Source organism: Rhinatrema bivittatum, chromosome 2 (assembly GCF_901001135.1).
Source record: "Rhinatrema bivittatum chromosome 2, aRhiBiv1.1, whole genome shotgun sequence".
In the NCBI taxonomy this organism is placed as follows: Eukaryota; Metazoa; Chordata; class Amphibia; order Gymnophiona; family Rhinatrematidae; genus Rhinatrema; species Rhinatrema bivittatum.
In genome coordinates, this window is record NC_042616.1 from 777,549,901 (window position 1) to 777,571,556 (window position 21,656).

At 43.1% G+C, this 21,656-nt stretch overlaps 1 protein-coding gene across 1 annotated transcript in view; it reads right to left on the reverse strand.

Moving 5' to 3' along the window:
- LRRC6 (leucine rich repeat containing 6) overlaps positions 1-21,656 on the reverse strand; it is a 328,530-nt gene that overhangs the window by 260,723 nt on the left and 46,151 nt on the right. The gene's annotated exons all lie outside the window — the stretch shown is intronic.

Below are 21,656 nucleotides of genomic sequence, written 5' to 3' on the forward strand. Positions count from 1 at the left end.
TGCTTGGCCTATTTTGGCATCTGCAGACGTTTGAAGGTCAAGACAGAAATGGGATGTAAAGGTATGCATAGATGACCATGTGGCCGCTTTACAAATATCTAGAAGCGGAACATGTCTCAAGTGAGCTATGGAAGTTGAGACCTCTCGTACTTGATGGGCGTTCGGATTTTATGATAACACAATGTTTTTCTTCTGATGTCAGTAAAGAATACATTGAGTAATCCAGCTGGATATAGTGCGCTTTAATACTGGTAGTCCTGGCGCATTAGGGTTAAATGAGAGAAAGAGTTGGGATGGTCTGGAGTCAGATTGCGTTTTATTCTTATAATAACTAGTGCTCTTTTGCAGTCTAGCGTGTTAAGAAGTTTTTCTCTCTTGTTTTGGTGAGGTTTTGGAAAGAATGTTGGAAGTTCAATTGTCTGGTTTAGATGGAATGCCAAGATTACCTTTGGAAGAAATGAAGGACGAGTTCTGAGTACCACCTTTTGTTTGTAAAACTGCAAATATGGTGGATAGTGAACTAAGGCCTGCAGTTCGCTGACCCTACGTGCTGACGTGACTGCGACCAGAAACCAAACCACCTTCCAAGTGAGGTATTTTGGATGCGCTGACTCCATTGGTTCAAATGGAAGCCTCATTAATTGTTCTAAACAATGTTTAGATCCCAGGCTACTGGTGGTTTGGTTACAGGAGGCCGTAAATGAGTGAGGCCCTTAATAAATCCGGCTATCAGTGGATATGAGGCTATCAATTTATCTTGATATGGCCTGTGGAAAGCTGCGATGGCACTTAGGTGAACCCGCAACAATGTGGTTGCGAGACCTGAGCTATATAGTGTATGCAGGTAATCCAGGAGAACTTTTAGGGAGCAGTCGGTCGGGTTAAGGTGGTGTGTTTCACACCAAGTGGAGTAACGTTTCCATTTTGCTCGGTAATTTTTTCTTGTTGACGGTTTTCCTTGCAGCCAATGTGATGTCTTGTATGTGATTCGAGACTCCCTGCTCATTTAGCAACGCCCTTTCAATCTCCAAGCAGTGAGATGTAAGGAGGTGTGCATCGGATGTAGTGACGAGCCGTCCTCTTGAGAAAAGAGATTGTTGTGGTCTCCTAGGGGAATCGGAGTCATGCCCGACAGCGTGAGCAGATGCGTGTACCATGGTTGACGTGGCCACACTGGTGCGATGAGTATGAGATTCGCTGACTCCTGTATGCACATCTGAATTGTGCGGGATATTAGTGAAATCGGAGGAAAGGCATATAGTAGGTTCTCCGTCCACGGTATGAGGAAGGCATCCTGTGATACTCGCAGAGGACTGGGTAGGATTGAGCAAAACTGATGTACCTTTCTGTTTTGTTCGGTAGTGAAAAGATCCATGACTGGTAAGCCCCATAGTTCGAAAATGTTGTTTGCTATTTGTTGATTTAACTCCCACTCGTGTGGGTGAAAGATTCTGCTGAGTTTGTCCGCTCAAGTGTTGGCGATACCTGGGAGATATGTCACTTGCAAGTGAATAGAATTACTGTGAGCCCATTCCAATATGAGAATTGCTTCCTTGCATAGGTTCCAGGAACCTGACCCTCCTTATTTGTTTATGTAATACATCGTCACTTGGTTGTCTGTGTAGACGATAACTCTTCTCCCTTTCAGGGATGGAGCGAACGTTTTGAGAGCATTCTTTATTGCTCTCAGTTCTAGCAAGCTGATTTAGTAAGTCCGTTCTATCGGGATCATTGACCTTGTGTGTTTAGATGGTCGAAGTGAGCTCCCCAACCCTTGTGCGATGCATCGGTTGTAAGTATTGCGTTGTGTGGAGGGTTTGAGAATAAGGCACCCTTGCTGAGAGTATTCTTTTGAAGCCACCACTTTAAATCCATCCTCATGTCTTGTGTCAGAGATAGGACTTGAGACAGTGGTTGTCGATGCTGAGACCACTGGGATTTTGGACCCCACTGTAGTCTGCGCATATGGAGGCGGGTATTTGGGATTGTGTGGATGGCCGCTGCCATGTGTCCCAGAATTGTAAGCACTAATCGAGCTGATGGGTTTGGCGTAGACTGTAGTTTGAGTAGGAGTGTTCGTATAAGAATTTTCCTTTCTTTTGGAAGGAAAACCCTGTTCCTTGTTGTAACTAGCTGTGCTCCTATAAACTAAAGAGTCTGAGAGGGACTGAATTTGGATTTTTCGTATGTACAGCAACAACCAATTGGTGAAGGCATTCGATAGTTTGTCTGAGGTGAGTTTGTGGTAAAGTATGTGATAAAACTGCAAACAATATATCAAAAAGAATCACATACAGCAACGTGACCAATGGTAGGACAGGTTTACCCTCATAAATGAGTGACTATACATATACACCCAAAACGGTGTTTCAAATCTCTTAAGCACTTTGTTTTATATGTGCAAGCACTCTTGAAATAATCGTAGGGTATCCCAATTTCTCTTTTTTTATTTGTTTAAATTTTTTGAGAGACCTTTTGTTTGAAAGCACGTTGACATATGCCGTTCTTAAACGCACATGGAAAAAATAATGAACTAATGAAATAATAAGTGCACTTTTCCATATTTAAGTGGCATTAGAAACTGAATTGACATTTTTGCAAAAAAACAAGAAGGGGCTGTGGGATAGGAGTTTTGCTTTCCAGGCTCGCTGGAAAACCACGTCATGGGAAGGGAAACTCCATTGCCATTTCTAACTGGGTTTTTCCTTAAACCTACTCTTAGAATAAAGAAAATGTTTGCTCCGACCGCAGCATATGAACAGCCCCCAGCTAACAGGAAGTCAGCAGGAAACATCTAGTGCAAGCTTTTCTGCAGCCCCAGAATAGCTCATGACCTACTTGCTTTTCATACCTAGATAATTTAATACAAATGCCCATGACCAGCTAATGACCTCCCCCCTCCCTGCCTGAAGACTGACCGCTTGCACCTACTGCCCACTTGCACCCACGTAGTAAAAGGTCAGCATAAACACTTGTGGTGGAAAACATTGTAGCAGGAAAATATGTGACGTATGTATCATATCAAATACTATGAGATCATTTACAATAAAAGAGCAGCCTTCCCAAAAGCCTGGGGGAGCACGCTTCACCCTGAAGACCGTCTGAGGTGTTTTCATTGCGACATGTGGTGAGCCCGACGTGATGTAAGTCTTGATCCAAGGAGGGACCCGAGACGTGACAACTCCCTGCTCATTCGGCTGGACAGAAAGCCTAGATGTGCATCGTACAACAGCAAAACTCGCTCCCACAAACGTAAGTATTTTTCTCTCAGCGAGTTTGCTCCCTACAACAGACCCGTCGTAAGTATTTATTCAGCGAGTTTGTTCCCAAACATTCGTGAGTATGGGAGATAGCATTTCAATTCAGCATAGAAGTCATGTGGAAGAATTGAAAATATTAGTGAAGAATCATTATTTAGTCACCAAGGGAGAAAGGGTACATATCAAATTAGGGGATATGGAAAAATTGATGAAAGAAATAGTTTGTCGTTGTCCCTGGTACCCCGAATCAGGAACTCTAAATGTAGAAGATTGGATCCAGATAGGTAATAGTCTGCATACATATCCACGAGCTCCTTTAAAGCAGTTATTGCTCTGGAAAAAATGTACAGAGACTTTAGAACACATCAGGACTAAAAATCTCAAGCCACCACTTTTAGTTCATGCGTCCTTAGAAAACAGACGGTAGAGAAGCAGACAGACTGTCCATCAGCACAGCTAGTACACACACTCATCCCTCACCAGATTTGCAAAAACCCTCAGGAACAGCAACTTCGCTGTATCCTCAGCTTCCCATGCCAGAACCCATGACGCAGTCCATTCAGACTTCCCAGTTTGGTTCAGAAAAACAGCTCCTAGGCACAATTGAACCACAACCTGGCCAGTGTGGTCCAATTTGCAAAGAAAATCTTACAGGAGAAGAATTATTAGAAGGACTTCAAGTCTTTCCCATTAAAGAAAGGACTACTGATCTAGGGAGGACAGTATATGAATCCATAGAACATCTGGGAACACACACTTACAAGGCACAGTCCCCAACCACGGCTCCCATGGTTTCCTCTGCGTTCATCTCAGAGAAAAAACCTCAGGAAGCTAAAGACACTGAAATCAGAGAAGCTAGTCTCTCTCCGCCTTATCCTAAAGCTCTTTCACCACCCATAAATTCCCTGTATCCTGAGCTTCCTGAATTGTCACTGATTCCTGAACCTCTTGACCTGTCACCTAACCCTTGCCTCCAATCCATGCCTATTTTCCTTGAGAATAATGAGAAAGGCACGGAGAATAATGAGGAAGTTGAAATAGTCACTGTACCTTCAGCTGTCGCTGGTCCTCCAGCAGCACAAGTTGCCAAATTAGAACGTTCATTTTTTTATGTCACCATTTGGGTTGATTCATTTCATGGATGGACGCTTGCCTTAAGCCCACAAAAAAGAGTTTGTCCTCTGGAGGTATCCCTGACAGCAATTGAACTGAACACCGCCCGGAGTGCCGTACGCAGTAAAAATGCTCCCAGGTCTTCCAAGAAATTAGCATATATGACCTTGGGCCAGGCATTCCTAATATCGCAGCAACGTTATAAGCAAAAAAGGTTCCAACGTGAGAGAAATGATTTAATAAGACAGTACAATGCTCTATTGGAAACCAGAATAAACAAAACATACGTATTTAAAGCTCATTTCCCTACAGGAAATGATAGGGGCCCCTCGCACATCAAAAAAGATTCAATGTATGTTACAACTGTGTTGAAATTTGGCCAAGACACTATAAATTTCATGTGAAATATTTTCCTTTTCACAAAGTTAAAATTGGACCAAATTTAAAATGACCTCGTGATTCTGAACCTTATATTTCATAGCTATTGATTACATTAATAGTGCACGGAATTAGTTTTTTTTAGGATAAAGTAGATTAGGATAGAATCTGGCTATTGATTCATTGAATGGAGTTTTTTCCTCTGTTTCTTTTTCTCTTGAGAAACACTGTTCCTCCCACACACTGTCTTTCTGTTGTTAACTCGTGTGGGGGAGGGAGAACTTTTGAAAATAAAAAAACTGAACTTAGTACTGCAGTTTATCTCTCTAATTTTGTATTTGTATATATCTGATACATTTCTTTAACTGTGCGCTGAAGCTCAGATCTTCTGCTGATCCAAATCTATTTTCCCTCAAGCTTCAAAACTAAAACTTTTTAATGCTTTCAAACTGTGTTAATACTGAATTGAGGTTACTGACAATCTGAAAGGACATTTTAACCACAGAGTTAAACTGTCTCTTAGGGAAGCAAAAGTTGCTTTACCGTAAAAGCACTGTTCTAGGAAACTGCTTCTGTCAGTTCAGTGCTGAGCAAAGAAAAAAAAAAAAAAAAAGACGAAGAGGAAGTACGTTTTGTGGTGACAGGCACAGCACTGCTTATAGAAGTATTCTTGTCAGTGACTTGTGCGGCGAACGGAAATAAGAAAAAAACAGTTACTTTTGTTTAAATGGAGCATATTTAAGCTCTACTCATTTGATAATTAACTGATGTTTAAGTTCTAATTATTCTAATTACTTAGTATTGCACATTATACTTCAGCTCAGAATCTTATTGCTTAAATTTATTCTAGGTTAACATCTATAAAGTGATGATAGTGCATCCACTAGGAGGCACTGTGTTATTCTACCAAATGTTACTACCAGATATACCATATTGTTTTTGTTATCTTAATAATTCTTTGAATACTAGTTTTATTTCAGGAAACTTCAGTTTTATTTTCTTTTTCTAAATTTTATTCAGAATTCTGAACTTTTATTTTTTGCTCATGGAGGTTGCTACATCTAAACCAATCCCTCCCAAGTCTTTTCTTGCAAATCCAAATTGATTTTATTAAATGGTATAATAGAATTAATTCTCCAAGGTTCAAAATGTAACAATTTCACTTTAATCATTGCCTTAATAATTTTTTGCTGAGTGCTAGATTTTAATATTTTCCAGATTGACAGTCTTCCTGTCATGAGACATGTGAAGATGAACGCTTTACTTTGCAGCTTCTTTTAACAATTTTTTCAAAACATTTCTTACACATCCTTTTGATTTTTGATCTTTGATCTAATTTATTTCTGTTACATCTTGCTATGACACTTAAGCTGATGCTTCATTGTTTTTACTCATAAAGTGGAAAAACATTATATAAGATTAGTAATAGTAGAATTATAGCCATAATGAAATGTCATTAATTAATCTGAATTTCAGTTTTTTCCCTATATTAGGTACCCGACGCTACAAGAAACACATATCACAATTTAAGCCTTGATGAATGAAAAATTGATACACCTTGCTGTAAGATTGACTATGACATCATTAAATTTTATTAATCTTGCTGCAGCAGTCAGCGCAAAAAGCAGAACTAGCTGCAGTCATTCTACCCTTGCAATTTTTATCAATGCTAATTTAAACATTATTTCTGATAGCCAGTATGTTTGTAATGTTGCTTCTTCTCTTCCTGGAGCATAAACACAAACAAACTGAAAGCGGGAAATGCCATGCCATTGGACTTTGCCATTGGTCTTCCCCCCAAAACACTTTAAATCATCTAAATATATCATATTCAAATCAGACCACAGCCATCGATAATCATTATGGGACTAAAGTTAGTCACCCACAACCATCAGTTTTGTATTGCCTAACACTGTCTGGCATGGTCCCGTTCCTGGGCATGCTACTGTGCTTTCTTTCACAGGTCCAATTTGGGTGCCAATCCATTGTATGAAGCCGTGGAAAGATGGAAAGGTGTCCGGATCCACAAAACCTGATCCCAAACTTCTCCCTGAGCCTCCACAATCCACAGACGGTCAGAGACCGGACTCCCCGCAAAAAGCAGCCCCTGATGACCTGGAGATAGATCAAAGCCCTATCCCACCAATCTGCACAACTCTTGGAACGGCAAGGCTCTGAGAAAACTCCGGAGCACTTCTTACTGGCTGCCTTCTCTTGTCTAAATGCCAACTCCATAACAATTGTTTTCTGTACCCTCATATTTTGCTTTATCTCCCCAGCCATGGCCGTCGCTGAACAAGGACCTTGGCAAGATAACCTGTACATCCTTAATGCACAAAACTTCTCACTCCTGTTGAATCAAACAGACTGTTGGATCTGCACACACATGCCAACTCATACCAGTGGAGGACTAATGATGCACGCCGTACCATTTAATCTTACTGGATGGATGAATTTCCCATGGCCAGGAGGTTACCCCCTCAATTCTCCAGTTGGTAACACCATCATACCCATCAGCAGCCGAATTCAAGAGACTGCCGCTCTTTGTTGGGAGTATGATCCTGGAAATGGGGAAGGACTACAGGTGGGGAAATATCCATATTGTAACCGAACCATTGTATTAAAAGAGATCATGTTCAGATCGTATTCTAATGTAACAACACACCCAGACTTCTCACAAAATATCACAGAATATTTGCATAGTTTTACCCATTATATGTGTAATTGGCTAATCTCAGGATGTTCCGTAGGAAACGCAAAAAGGTGTGAAAGAGGAGAAACATTCTCGGATGAGCAGTTTGGCTTGTGTGAATATGTATCTGCTATGGTTCAACAAGTCAAACAGCCCCGTGAATGGTTCAGTAACCAGATAGGGAACATTTGGATGTTATGCGGGCGTAGGGCATATATGCACATTCCTCCGAATTGGAGAGGCAGATGCACTCTAGGCTACATCCTCCCCTCATACTATGCAGTCAAACATTTACCCAAAGCAAGGCTCCGTAACAAAAGGGAGACGATCAAGAGTCCCATAGAAAAATATGCAGAAACTCAGGTAGCTAGAAGCCTGTTTCCTCCAATGGGAACAGCTATGAATTATAGAGACTTGCACATCTTAGCTAATTGGACAACTGCTCTATTTAATCAGACAGTTCAAGCATTACAACTACTCACAACAGAAGTTTCTCAAATTAGAGAGCTAGCATTACAGAACCGCTATGCCTTGGACACGATACTAGCCTCGAAAGGAGGTGTCTGTGCCTTAATCGGATCTCATTGCTGTGTATACATATCAGATTACAAAGCAAATCTCACACATACCATAGAGCAGATAGAGACCATGATTGCTGAGGCTCCGCTCTCAAAGGAGCCAACACTGATATCCTCCTGGGACTGGCTATAGTCCTGGCTTCCTAATATCGGTGGTATCACACGACTCCTTCCTGTTGCATTCCTGATAAAAGGCTTCCTTGTTTGGCTTGGTGCGTTCAGTGCATATCCTATCTCATATCCATTCTAAAACCTCAATTTCGGCCTGGATAAAGAGATGTTCTGTATGTTGCTTAAAATTAGATAAAAAGAAAAAAAGGAAAGACGAGATGTGGGATAGGAGTTTTGCTTTCCAGGCTCGCTGGAAAACCACGTCATGGGAAGGGAAACTCCATTGCCATTTCTAACTGGGTTTTTCCTTAAACCTACTCTTAGAATAAAGAAAATGTTTGCTCCGACCGCAGCATATGAACAGCCCCCAGCTAACAGGAAGTCAGCAGGAAACATCTAGTGCAAGCTTTTCTGCAGCCCCAGAATAGCTCATGACCTACTTGCTTTTCACACCTAGATAATTTAATACAAATGCCCATGACCAGCTAATGACCTCCCCCCTCCCTGCCTGAAGACTGACCGCTTGCACCTACTGCCCACTTGCACCCACGTAGTAAAAGGTCAGCATAAACACTTGTGGTGGAAAACATTGTAGCAGGAAAATATGTGACGTATGTATCATATCAAATACTATGAGATCATTTACAATAAAAGAGCAGCCTTCCCAAAAGCCTGGGGGAGCACGCTTCACCCTGAAGACCGTCTGAGGTGTTTTCATTGCGACAGGGGCAATTTACCTTTTTTTTTTCAAAAAAAAAAAAGGTTCATTATTTTTTCCATGTGCGTTTAAGAACGGCATATGTCAACGTGCTTTCAAACAAAAGGACTCTCAAAAAAATTTTAAAAAATAAAAAAAGAGAAATTGGGATACCCTACGATTATTTCAAGAGTGCTTGCACATATAAAACAAAGTGCTTAAGAGATTTGAAACACCGTTTCGGGTGTATATGTATAGTCACTCATTTATGAGGATAAACCCGTCCTACCATTAGTCACGTTGCTGTATGTGATTCTTTTTGATATATTGTTTGAGGTGAGTTTGTAGCATGTTTGCATTGGAGGCGACGATAAGCCAATCGTCGAGATAAGGAAATAATTTGATTCCTTTTTTTCTTAAGTGGGCCACCACCACTGCCATGCATTTCATGAAAACCCTGGATGCTGCTGAGAGTCCGAATGTAAGGACCTTGTATTGGTAATTTTTGACATTACATTGGAAGCAGAGGTAACTTATCATTAAAATCATCCATTGTACCTGAAGACTGGAGGGTGGCCAATGTAACCCAATATTTAAAAAAGGCTCAGGGGCGATCCGGGTAACTATAGACAGGTGAGCCTGACTTCAGTGCCGGGAAAAATAGTGGAAACTATACTCAAGATCAAAATCATAGAGCATATAGAAAGACATGGTTTAATGGAACACAGTCAACATGGATTTACCCAAGGGAAGTCTTGCCTAACAAATCTGCTTCATTTTTTTTGAAGGGGTTATTAAACATGTGGATAAAGGTGAACCAGTAGATGTAGTGTATTTGGATTTTCAGAAGGCATTTGACAAAGTCCCTAATGAGAGGTTTCTAAGAAAACTAAAAAGTCATGGGATAGGAGGCGATGTCCTTTAGTGGATTACAAACTAGTTAAAAGACAGGAAACAGAGAGCAGGATTAAATGGTCAATTTTCTCAGTGGAAAAGGGTAAACAGTGGAGTGCCTCAGGGATCTGTACTTGGACCGGTGCTTTTCAATATATATATAAATGATCTGGAAAGGAAAACGACGAGTGAGGTTATCAAATTTGCAGATGATACAATAGTTAAATCATAAGCGGATTGAGATACATTACAGGAGGACCTTGCAAGACTGGAAGACTCGGCATCCAAATAGCAGATGAAATTTAATGTGGACAAGTGCAAGGTGTTGCATATCGGGGAAAATAACCCTTGCTGTAGTTACCGATGTTAAGTTCCACCTTAGGAGCTACCACCCAAGAAAAAGATCTAGGCATCATAGTGGATAATACTTTTAAAATCGTCGGCTCAGTGTGCTGCAGCAGTCAAAAAAGCAAACAGAATGTTAGGAATTATTAGGAAGGGAATGGTTAATAAAACGGAAAATGTCATAATGCCTCTATATCGCTCCATGGTGAGACCGCACCTTGAATACTGAGTACAATTCTGGTCGCCGCATCGCAAAAAAGATATAGTTGCGATGGAGAGGGTACAGAAAAGGGCAACCAAAATGATAAAGGGGATGTAACAGCTCCCCTATGAGGAAAGGCTGGAGAGGTTAGGGCTGTTCAGCTTGGTGAAGAGACGGCTGAGGGGGGATATGATAGAGGTCTTTAAGATCATGAGAGGTCTTGAACGAGTAGATGTGAATTGGTTATTTACACTTTTGAATAACAGAAGGATTAGGGGGCATTCCATGAAATTAGCAAGTAGCACATTTAAGACTAATCAGAGAAAATTCTTTTTCACTCAACGCACAATAAAGCTCTGGAATTTGTTGCCAGAGGAGGTGGTCAGTGCAGTTAGTGTAGCTGGGTTCAAAAAAGGTTTGGATAAGTTATTGGAAAAGTCCATTAACGGTTACTAATCAAGTTTACTAAGTGAATAGCCACTGCTATTAACTGCATCAGTAGCATGGGATCATCTTAGTGTTTGGGTAATTGCCAGGTTCTTGTGGCCTGGTTTGGGCTCTGTTGAAAACAGGATGCTGGGCTTGATGGACCCTTGGTCTGATCCAGCATGGCAATTTCTTATGTTCTTATGTTCTTAGGTATTGCCAAGATACTGGATGCATTGGGATATGAGTATAAGCATCCTTCAAATCTAGGGAACACAGCCAGTTGTTGCGTTGTAGAAGAGGCAGAATAGATTTTAGAGATAGCATCTTTAATTTTTCTTTTACCAGGTGTTTATTCAAATCTCTGAGATCTAGAATGGGACTCAATCCACCCGATTTTTTGGGAATTAGGAAACAGGGGGAGTAGAAACCCAGATCCCAATGGGTTGAAGGTATGGATTTTATCGCATTTTGAGTGCGTAGGTGAGATAATGTTTTTTACCAGCTGTGTCTGGTTTCCTCAGTTCACTCTGAAATGGTTTAGGCGAGGAAGAGATGGCCTGGTATAGAAATTCAGTTGATACCCCTCTTTGATTTGCAATACCCAAAGATCTGTGGTGATAGTTGACCATGCTTGTAGAAAGTTGGTTAGTCTGCCTCAAATGAAAGCAGTAGGTGGTGGCCCGATCATCTTCAAAAAGACGATGCGGGTTTTTGATTATTAGATTGTGTTTGTGTTTGTGCCTGTTGGTTTCTGGGATGACCTCTGCATTGCTGACTTTGTTGTCCCTGCTGGCGTTGAACCTGTAGATATGAAGCTGGTCGGTAGGATTGGTAAGGTTTGCATTGCCGTCTTTGATATGTTGGATGACGACTGTGCCAGGTAGCGACAAGAGTAAGATGTATGCAGTACAGGGTTAGTTAAGGACTGTACTGCTACTGATTATTCTTTTAGCTGTGCTACGGTCTCTTGTAGATGGTCTCTGAACAAGTTGTCCCCCTTACAGGGAAGGTTTGCCAACTTTTTGTGGACGTCTTCACGAATAGCACTGGATCTGAGCCAGGCTATTCTATGAGCTGCTATGGTCGTTGCAGGAGATCTAGAGTTTGTTTCAAAGGATTCATAGATCGTTCTGAGGAGGTGTCGTGTAGCTTCCTCCATATCTTGTAATGGTTGAGGCGGTGCCGGTGCTGTCTCCGTTGCTGAAAATAGGAGTTTCAATTGTTGAACACACTCATATAAATATTGGAATATATAAAATTGGTGTTGTCCTATGCAAGCTGCAAACATTGCAGACTGAAAGCATTTCCTAGCGAAATCGTCCAAATATTTATGATCTCTACCTGGGGGAGCGCTTGTGTGGGTTTTAGCCCTCTTTGCTCTTTGTAGCGTTGACTCCACAACTATGGAGACATGTGGCAATTGTGGTGGTGAGTAGAACTTAGATTGCCTCATCTTGAATTTTAAATCTATTTTTCTCGATACTGGAGGAATTGAGAAAGGAGTCTCCCAAGACTTCTCCAAGAGAGAATCCAAAACTTGATGGGATGGCAATGTAGTGGGTTCGGAGGGAAGATCAAAGATTTTTAGGATCCCTAAAGTATCTGTTCTAGGGTCTGGAACTTTCAGAGTGTCCAGATGTAACGTTTTCCCAATTTATGGAGAAATTTTGGGTAAGAAAGGTCCTCCGGAGGAGAGTATGGTTCCTGTGGTTCCTCTGGGGAGTCCGATCGATATCCCATGGAGGTGTCGGGAGAGCTAGGCAGTGAAGAGGGAAGTGTTCCCTTGGGATCCTGGGGTTGCGGATGTGGAAGTGGAGAAGAATCTCTTGGTGGAGATATGGATGGAAGTGGCAGTACTACTGGAGATTAGACCTGCTGAGTGGTGTATTCGGTGATTCCAGATTGGTTGGTGATGCATGTGGTATCTGTAAATTTGACTGTATGGAGGCAAATAAATTTGTGAGAACTGAAGAGATTTGAGCTATTGCCTGCTGTGTGAAGTCAGGCATCCCAGGTGGGATAGGTGTATGTGGAGGAAGGTCATCGGGTGGACCTATTTTCCCCTGTAAAGGTTCTGGCAGGTGTGGCTGAGGACAGATCAGAGTACATTCGAATGGACAAAGATGACGATGATGAAGACAGAGATGCTTCATCACTCCATTTGTCTCTTGGTGTAGTTAGGCATGTTTGTCTTCGTTTGGAGCTTGTATCCGGTTGAGTCGGATACCAAGAAGCAGAAAATCCTTGTGAGCCCGGTGACGGACTGCGGTCACTAAGGTGGTGTTGTTTGGATTTTCTCTTGTGAGGTTCATTGATATCTTTATGGGAGTGCACTGAAGATGGTGTAGAGGAAGGCCTAGGATGTGGTGGTAACTGTTCCACTATCTGTGCCTTTTTCTAGAATGCCTTTTTCTAAAATGGGACGCAATCCACCCGATTTCTTGGGAATTAGGAAATAGGGGGAGTAGAAACCCAGATTCCAATGGGTTAGAGGTATGGATTTTATTGCATTTTGAGTTATACAGGGGTCTGCGTCACGTTAGATGGTTTGTACGTCAATTTGGAGTCAATATGTTTCATATGCATCGATTTTTGCGTCAGATGCGCCAAGTCCGATGCACTATGCTCCTGCTTTCGGTGTGGATGCGCCGGCGTCGAGTGCGTCGGCGTCAAAAGATTTTGCTTCGGCGCTGGTTTCTTCGGCGTCAAGTTCGGCATTGGATGATGTTGCTTCGACGCTGATTGCATCAGTGTTCGATGGGCATGCTTCAACGCTGGTTGAGCCGGCATCAGAAGTATCTGTGCCAGCTGCTTCAGCGGTGCTGAACTCATCGAAACTTTTGCTGGTTCTGATGGTGGCCTTTGAGTTGATTGGCCTGTGGAACTCCTACTTTCTTGCGCCGATGGTGGAGACAAGGGTCGGTCTCTTCGATGGTGCTTTTTCTTGTATTTGTGCCTGTCACCCATGGAAGGGTCTACCAAGGCCGCCTGTTTGTTCGGAGCAGCCTCTCTAGGTGCCGGTCCCGGCGATTAGTGCGCCTCAGAAGGAGGGGCATATGATCCGCTAACCCTCCTAAGCCTGTCCATTTTCTCATCCCTTTGCTGTCGGGCTCTCAGCGACATTCTGCCGCAATGGGGACAGTCTTCTTGCTTGTGGTCTGGGCCTAGACACACATAGCGAATGTCCATCTGTCACGGACATTATCTTTCCACATGAACAGGGTTTAAACCCTGAAGGTCGTGGCATGATGTTCTCTGTGAGTTTATTGGGTTTTGTTTTTTTTTACTTCTGTCTGAGGAGACAAGGTGCTCCGCGTGCGATCCCGTGCGCAGAAAAAACAGACTGAGGAGAATCTGTCTTCCTGCGTGGGATAACTTGAGCAACCGCAGAACAAAGCTCTGCATTTAGCTTTGGTAAAGCTCTTCCTCCTGGGCCTGATAGACAGTCCCATCAAAGCATAGCTAAATCAGCCTTGCTATCGACGGGAAAAGTAATTTCCAATCTTGTTTGTATGTCTGTATAATTTATTTTGTTCTTTTGGACATTTTGTGGATAGGGTATCTAGGAGATGGAAGGAAGAGATCTTAGGCAAAAAGAGATCTTGGGGATGGTGAGGGGAACAAGAGTAGGGTTGGTGAAAGAAGCAGAGGACTGGGGAAAGAAAGGAGGATGAGGATGGATAGAGAAAAGGGAATGTGAGATAGAGGGTAGGAAGAAGGAAGGTAGAGGATAGAGGGGAAGAATGGGGTGGAACTGGAAGGAGGAAAGTACTGGGATCTATGTGTGTAGAGGGAGAAAGGATTCAGGATGAGGAGAATTAAAAGTCCAATCCTTACCCCTAGTCCACTTTTTTTTTCCCTTCCTCTCCCTAGTCAGGTGCTGTCCCTCTCATTCCTCCAACCAAGTGCTAATATACACATACAAACCTTTCCTCTTACCCCTCTTTTTCACACCCGCAGATCACCTTGCCCTTCTCTCATATGCTAACCCTCTCACCAGTTCCCTCTTTTGCATTGATAGGGCCTGCAATAAGAAGAGAACAGCAGCATCTCCAACTCCAGCCTCCCTCTCTGCTGCCAGGGTCAGACTGACACTTTGAACCATGCAGTTCAAATTGTCAGTTTGGTCCTTCCAGAAGGGGTGCATGTGTCCTGAAGCACCTCTGTTCTTATCCTAGGATGGGTCCAATAGTTCGCCGAGTGTCACAAGAACCACTCGTGTGGTCAGAATTCTCTGCTGAAATGATCGGCCAGTGTGATGGAGATTGCTGAAAGATAGGTGGCATGTAAGACAGGCCAATATCTGGTTGCATTCTCCTAAATCTTTAACACTTCCTTGTAGAGAGGCCATAATTTGGTGCGTCCCTGTTTGCTGACATAAAACATAACAATCTGGTTGTCTGTTTGAATTAAGATGCTCTTTCCCTGAAGAAAATGCATGAATGTTAACAGAGTATACCTGATTGCTCTTAATTCTAGCAGACTGATCTGAAAGTGGCTCTCCTCGCGAGATCAGAATGATCACCTGTGAGTGCCCTCTCCTTTCAAGAAGGTGTCAGTCTCTAGCAAGATTTGATGAGGAAGTGTGCAAAGCAGTACTCCATCCTGAATAATACAGGGTGGGAGGGTGCCACCAGTGTAACTCTCACCTTAGAAACCTAAACTATGTTTGATAATGGTTGGGTCAGTTGATCCCACTGAGAGTGGAAAATCTAGTGCAGATAACAGTATAAAGGCAGGTCAGAGGATCCACATGTAGATTGCTGCCATATGATCTGAACAATAAGAACTGTCATAATAATATAGTAATGACATCAGATAAATACCAAATGGTCCATCTAGTCTGCCCAGCAATTTGCTTATAATAGTAACTGCCGCTCCGTGCAGGTTACTCCCATTCAGAAATGTTACACCATCTCTTTCTTCATGCTTTTAGAGATCAGCACTGTTTGCCCCATGCCCTTTTGAATTCATCAACTGCTTTTGTCTTCACTACCTCCTCTGGGAGGGCATTCCAAGCATCAACCACCATTTCTGTGAAGAAATATTTACCAATATTGGTACTGAGTTCTTCCCCCTGGAGTTTCAAATCTATTATTTCCTTTCCAATGGAAAAGATTTGAAGTTTGTGTTTTATTAATACCTGTCAGGTATCCGAAGTTCTTATCACATCTTCCCTGCACCTTCTCTCCTCCAGGGTATACATATTTAGATCCTACAGTCTCTCCTCGTAAGTCTTCTGAAACAGAGCCCACACCATTTTGGTCACCTTCTTCTAAACTGTTTCCATCCTGTCTCTATGCATTTTGAGATACGGACTCCCAAACTGAACAGCGGCTCTAAGATGGATGCACCATCCAGTGCCACTCAAGCTCCTCCTCAAACATTGCCTATGCCAACACTGACTGGGAGGAAGGAGGGGTTGCAGACCCTCTTTGGAACCAAGAAAAGGATCAGTGACTGTCATCAGGAACAATGGAGACCATTGCAGACTTCCTGCACCGATGAAGGACTGGCACTCCTAGCCGCGGGGTCACTTTGAGGGCATCTCAGCATGTTCTGGCGCATCCTTGTGCCCAGTAACATGAATCAACGGGGAACAATGCTGATGCTTCTTCGGCTTCCCTCGATGTTTGCCATGTTTTTTCCCTGGTGCCGAGGCTGATGACGAGGAACTCGACATCCTTGGACTGGAGAAGTCTCCAGCACCCCTAGCAGCTGACGGCACCATCAAAACTGACAGTCCCACTGATGTCAATGGCTCGGCATCCATCGATGCAGTTCCATGGTCCTTCAATGCAGATGACGCCACTGCCAATGTCGATGGCTTGGTCTTTTCTGGCCCAAAGAGTTGTTCATTCTTATCGAGCCGAAGACGAAGTCCCTTCGGGGTCATCTAGGCACATTTGCAGCAACCCTGAACATCATGAAATGCCTCCAGGTAGAGGACACATCCATCATGGGGATCCATGATGGACATGGTCCTCGGGCACCAAGGGAATTGCTCGAAACCAGACGCAGCCATGACAGGATGAAATAAAAGGGAAGTAAAATCAAAAGCAATGGTAGTGGGCGTCAAAGGTCGGCAGGCACTGAAGCACTGCCACTGTGGGGAATCACCCGTGAAAGGAAACTTACCAATAAATGACAAAAACCTTGACTAGGAACACTATGGGCAGGACAAAGAGGGATTCAGCATCGAACACAAGTGAAAAAAAATCGCGAAAAGTGAAAAATGGAAACATTTTCCAAAACAGTCCAAAAAGACTGAAAGTGAGCTCACCAACCTTGATGCTGCAGCTTTGCAGAAAAAGAGAGACTGAAAAGAGACCCCACATGGACATGTGTTAGAGTATGCTCTGCAAGCTCAGTGTGGTATATCAAATTTCTAGAAACTTTGACATAAGTTTTCCATGTCGGGTCTCCATCTGATGATGTTACCCATGTGTGAGGACTGCCATTCTGCTTGTCCTTGGAGAATGCTGGGTATTTCCAAGTGGCCTGGATTGGCCTTTCTCAGAGACTGAATACAGGGCTCAACAGACCATTGGTCTGACCCATTGTGATACTTCTTATGTTCTACTTCTCCTAATTCTTTACAAACAATAAAAACACAAAGATATGCTTTCCCCTAAAAGTAGCCATGTATTTTGCACCTATTTGTGTGGGTGGCTGATATGGAGTCTCAGTTTAGTGGACCCTTGGGCTGACCTGCAGGAGACTGGGAAAGATGGTCAAATTCTCTAGTGTATGGCAGGCCGGGAGGCAGATGTTCAGAAACATGTAGAGATGCTCTTCACCCTGGAAGCTGGTACTCCCCCAAGAGGAGCCCGTAGGAGCCCAGCCGCTGGGACTTAGGCGGCTTCACCCTTGGAAGCCAGAGCCCCCCCGGGAGGAGCCCGTAGGGGCCCGGCCTCTGGGACTTAGGCGGGTAGTGGATCAAGACCAGTAACTGGAACCAGACTAGGACAGTAGCAAGTACTGTAACAGGGCTCGGGTTCTGGAACCAGGCAGGAACTGAGGCAGGACCCGGGTACTGGAACCAGGCGGGAACTGTAGCAAGACTCGGGTACTGGAACCAGGCAGGAACTGTAGTGGGCAAGCAGGTACTGTAGCAGGCAAGCAGGAACCAAGCAAGTACTGTAGCAGGCAAGCAGGAACGGAGCGAGTAGCAAGGCAGGTCACTACGGGGCACAACGCAACCAGGAGGTAAACCCGTTGCAAGGCAAAGACTGAAGGTCCGCGGCCAGCTTATCAAGGCCACAGCATCTGACGACAGGAACTGGGCGGGGTCACCCTTGGCGGGAAATGGCCTAGAAAAGCGTCTGAGTGGCGCGCGCACCTAGGACCAGGACATCCATGGGAGACTTCCCGGCGGCGCGGCCCCCGCGGGGACGCCATCAAACAGGCCGCAAACCAGCCCTCCAGAAGCGGGAACAGGTCCAGGAGCTTAGAGGTAAGGGTCTGGCCGCGGCGCTCGCAGCCAGAACCGTAACAGTGGCAGAGGGGAGGCAAAACATCACATGTGCATTTAAAAATGCCATATATGCGAACTGTTTTTCCTCCCCCAACCCAAACCTCCACGTCCAGGAAAGTCTTATTTCAATCCGGCTAAAAGTGCGCATGCAGTGAAAGCCCAAGCTTATAGCAAGCAGAGGGCAATTTTCAGACAGGCTATTTTACCAGGGTCAACTGCCATTGAAAAATATCCTATAAACGTGCTTCTACCCACCCCACCCCCCGCCCCCCCCAAGCAGCTGTCAACTGGGCAGCACCACAGCACAGATATGTGGATAAGATAGAGGGCAGCTTCACAGTTATATTTAGCTGAAGTTGCTCCTGGCAGAGAAACATGGAGTATAATTTTTTTTCATACCCTGACAAAAAATGTAAATCTTACATGAAAAATTAAAAAATGTAATTTTTATATGCACAGTATTGATGATATTTGCATACCATTGTTTGTCAAATCCACGTTTGCTGCCCTTCTGACTTTTTCTTCTTTCTTCCTGATCTTGCAGTTTTTTCTGTTCCTCATCTCTTTCCTTGGCCCGTTTTTGAGGTAGGCCTCCTCCTGTTCTCTAATTTTTTTGCGATTTTCTGGATAATTCTGCATTGCTTGGATCCACTCTGAGCGCTCTATTTCTTTACCATCCAACCACTAAAAGTGAAAAATAAATGTTAGTAAAATTTAAGCATGTAAGCAAGGTCTCTACAAGAATATTATAAGTTTTGATTGAAATGTAATACAATAACATAATAAATGACAGCTGATAAGCAAGAAAATACAAAATTAAGTGTCACCCTAATAATAAATGCCATCAGTTTTTTTGATTTGGGAATATGTTTCCAATTCTGAGAATTTTACTGTGGCAGAAAACCCAACTTTATTTTCACAAAATGGAGAGATCTGTAAAGAAATATTAGGCTTGCCTCAGGCTTCTCAGCTATGTCAGCATTGGAAGGAAGTGTTCAAAGTTCACAGGAGGGAAGGAGAGGCAAATAGCGCTCTGCAACAATGAGAAAGGAACCATAGCAGTAGGATGAAGGAAGTATAGCTGAGTGAGGAAAAAGAAGATAAAGCTGGGGGAAAGAATTTGTAAATCATGCAAGGGTGGCAAAGTTCAGTTTCACGTGTCCATGAGGAAACAAAAGTTAGTAAAATCAGGTCCTGTGTCTTATAATATATGTATTTCATTTCAGCCAAAGAAAGAGCCCAACGGACAGAGATGCAAAGTTTTTCACAGACAGGGGACTATATATGTTAATACACACAAAATGTACAGAAAAGACAGCCCTTCTGGCTTTTACACATTTTTATGCATATAAGACCTGTTTGCGAAAACATTCACAAAATGGCCTCTTACACATAAAACTTTTTCTTTTAGCTTATGCACTCTTGCTTTTCTTTTTCAACTTGACAGCACATAAATTCACTGTCCATAATAATGTTTCTCTTATTTTCAGTCTCTCTAACAAAAACTGTCAATTTCACATGGGACAGTTTGTATTTTTTTAATTACCTAAATTATTACCAATATATGTATACTCACATTCTTATTCTTCATAAACTTGCCAAAATACTACCTCTTATTTTCATCTGACCAGAATAGAATGAATAACTGTGAGGAGCATTCATGCAGCACCTCCCCCGCTACATGTTCGCATTTACAAAAATTGTGAGTTAATGAGTTGCTGCAATATCATGCAAAGCAGCATATTAACTCAGAATTCAGCACACACCAGCAGGCGAGGACATGCCCATATGCCAAATTTCACAAAAAGATAACTATACCTCAATGAGGTGTAATCCTTTTTTGCAAAGTTGCTAGTAAGAAAATTATGCACATAACTTTTCTACCAGACTCATTTGCATAAGAGCTCTGGTTACAAAAAAAATGTTACGCACAGAAAACTGCAACTTCTGCACAAATAACTCCACAGCTTACTACATCAGTCTCTCAGTCAGAAAAATCTGTATGGGCAGCAAAATAGTTATCATCAAAACAAAATTAAATTCCAGTTACAAAACTTCAGAGAGACTGATTGATTTAACAAAAAATGTTAAAGAAAACAAACTCTAAGGGAAATACATCAAGCCACGTTAGTGCTCTAACACACGTTAAACAGTGTATATTGCGTGATATACGCAATATTTTGTATCTCTCCGCCCAGGTTCCCTCCCCTATTGCAATCATCTTCTTTGCATGTGATTTGCAGGCATGAATAATGCAAATACACGTAAAGAAAGTCATATATAGACAATCCTATGCAAATATTTTATTGCTGCGAACAAGAAGGTGATCAGTCGCGATAAAATACCACCATCTTCTTGAAAAGCGTTAATTGTGAGGCAGGAAGCCTGGGACCCTAATGGGTTTGATCCCCAGATCTTGCCCCAGTCACATGGCTAGGCAAGGTAGGGTCAGCGCCATTTTGGAAAATGAAGCCAACTGGGCCAGGTGCAAGGGTACAACCCAACCCCAATGTAGGAGCACCATCTGAAATTTAAGGTTCAGGGGGGTGCGGGAGGGGGGTAGTGTGCCAGGGGGTGGGGGCTTGGATCCTAATTTATTTATTTTGGCTTTCAGGGATGAGTATGGGAAGGGGTCCTGGGACTTTTTTTTTTTTTTTTAAGTCCATGACAGTTCCATGATGTTGGGGCCGCCATCACGTTAAAGTGCCACTAGGCGTGTTCTTTTGCCCCACAGTTTTTGGCCATGAGATAAAAGAATGCGCCACAGAGCCGCAATGTATTTTCAGGGGAAGGGACCTACTATTGTGGCAACACCATCCTGCAACAGTGGGACCCTTCCTGTGAAAAAACATTGTGGCTTAGGCCTGGATTTTCTAAGGTCACAGACCTTAGAGAATCCGGCGGTAACAGGGGGCGTGGGGGGGGGGGGGGGGGGGTGCGGCGGGGGGGCGGGCCTGCGACGGTCGGCAGCGATCGCACCTCCGCAGTGCCATTGCTGCTGGCTTTCGCACCCAATAGCGCCATCGTAAAAGGTGGTGCTATTGGATGTGCTACTGGCAGCGAAAATGGTTATCTTTTCGCCGCCAGCGAAGTTTCCGCCGTGTCCGCCCCAATGATGCCCCGACTCCTCCCCGATCTAGCTATCGCACATGAAAAGGGACTTTTCGCGTGCGATACGCTACGAAAATGACCCCCTTAGTGCATCTAGGGGTCTATTTGCCAGAAAAAAAATGTGTAAAGCAGCATTAGAGTATATTTTATGCTTCCTAAAAGAGGAAAACAGTTATACTAAGCTTCTTCTAAGAAAATGAGTACAGCAATTCCAACCCACACCCTCTAAAGCAAATATAAATGTAACAAAGCATGAGTAACTGTACACTAGGAAAAAAACATTATTGTACAAGATACCAGTAAACTTTAACTCCAAAATCTGCTAGTAAATTGAACCTCAGATGTAGAATATTCTCTTAATGTGACACT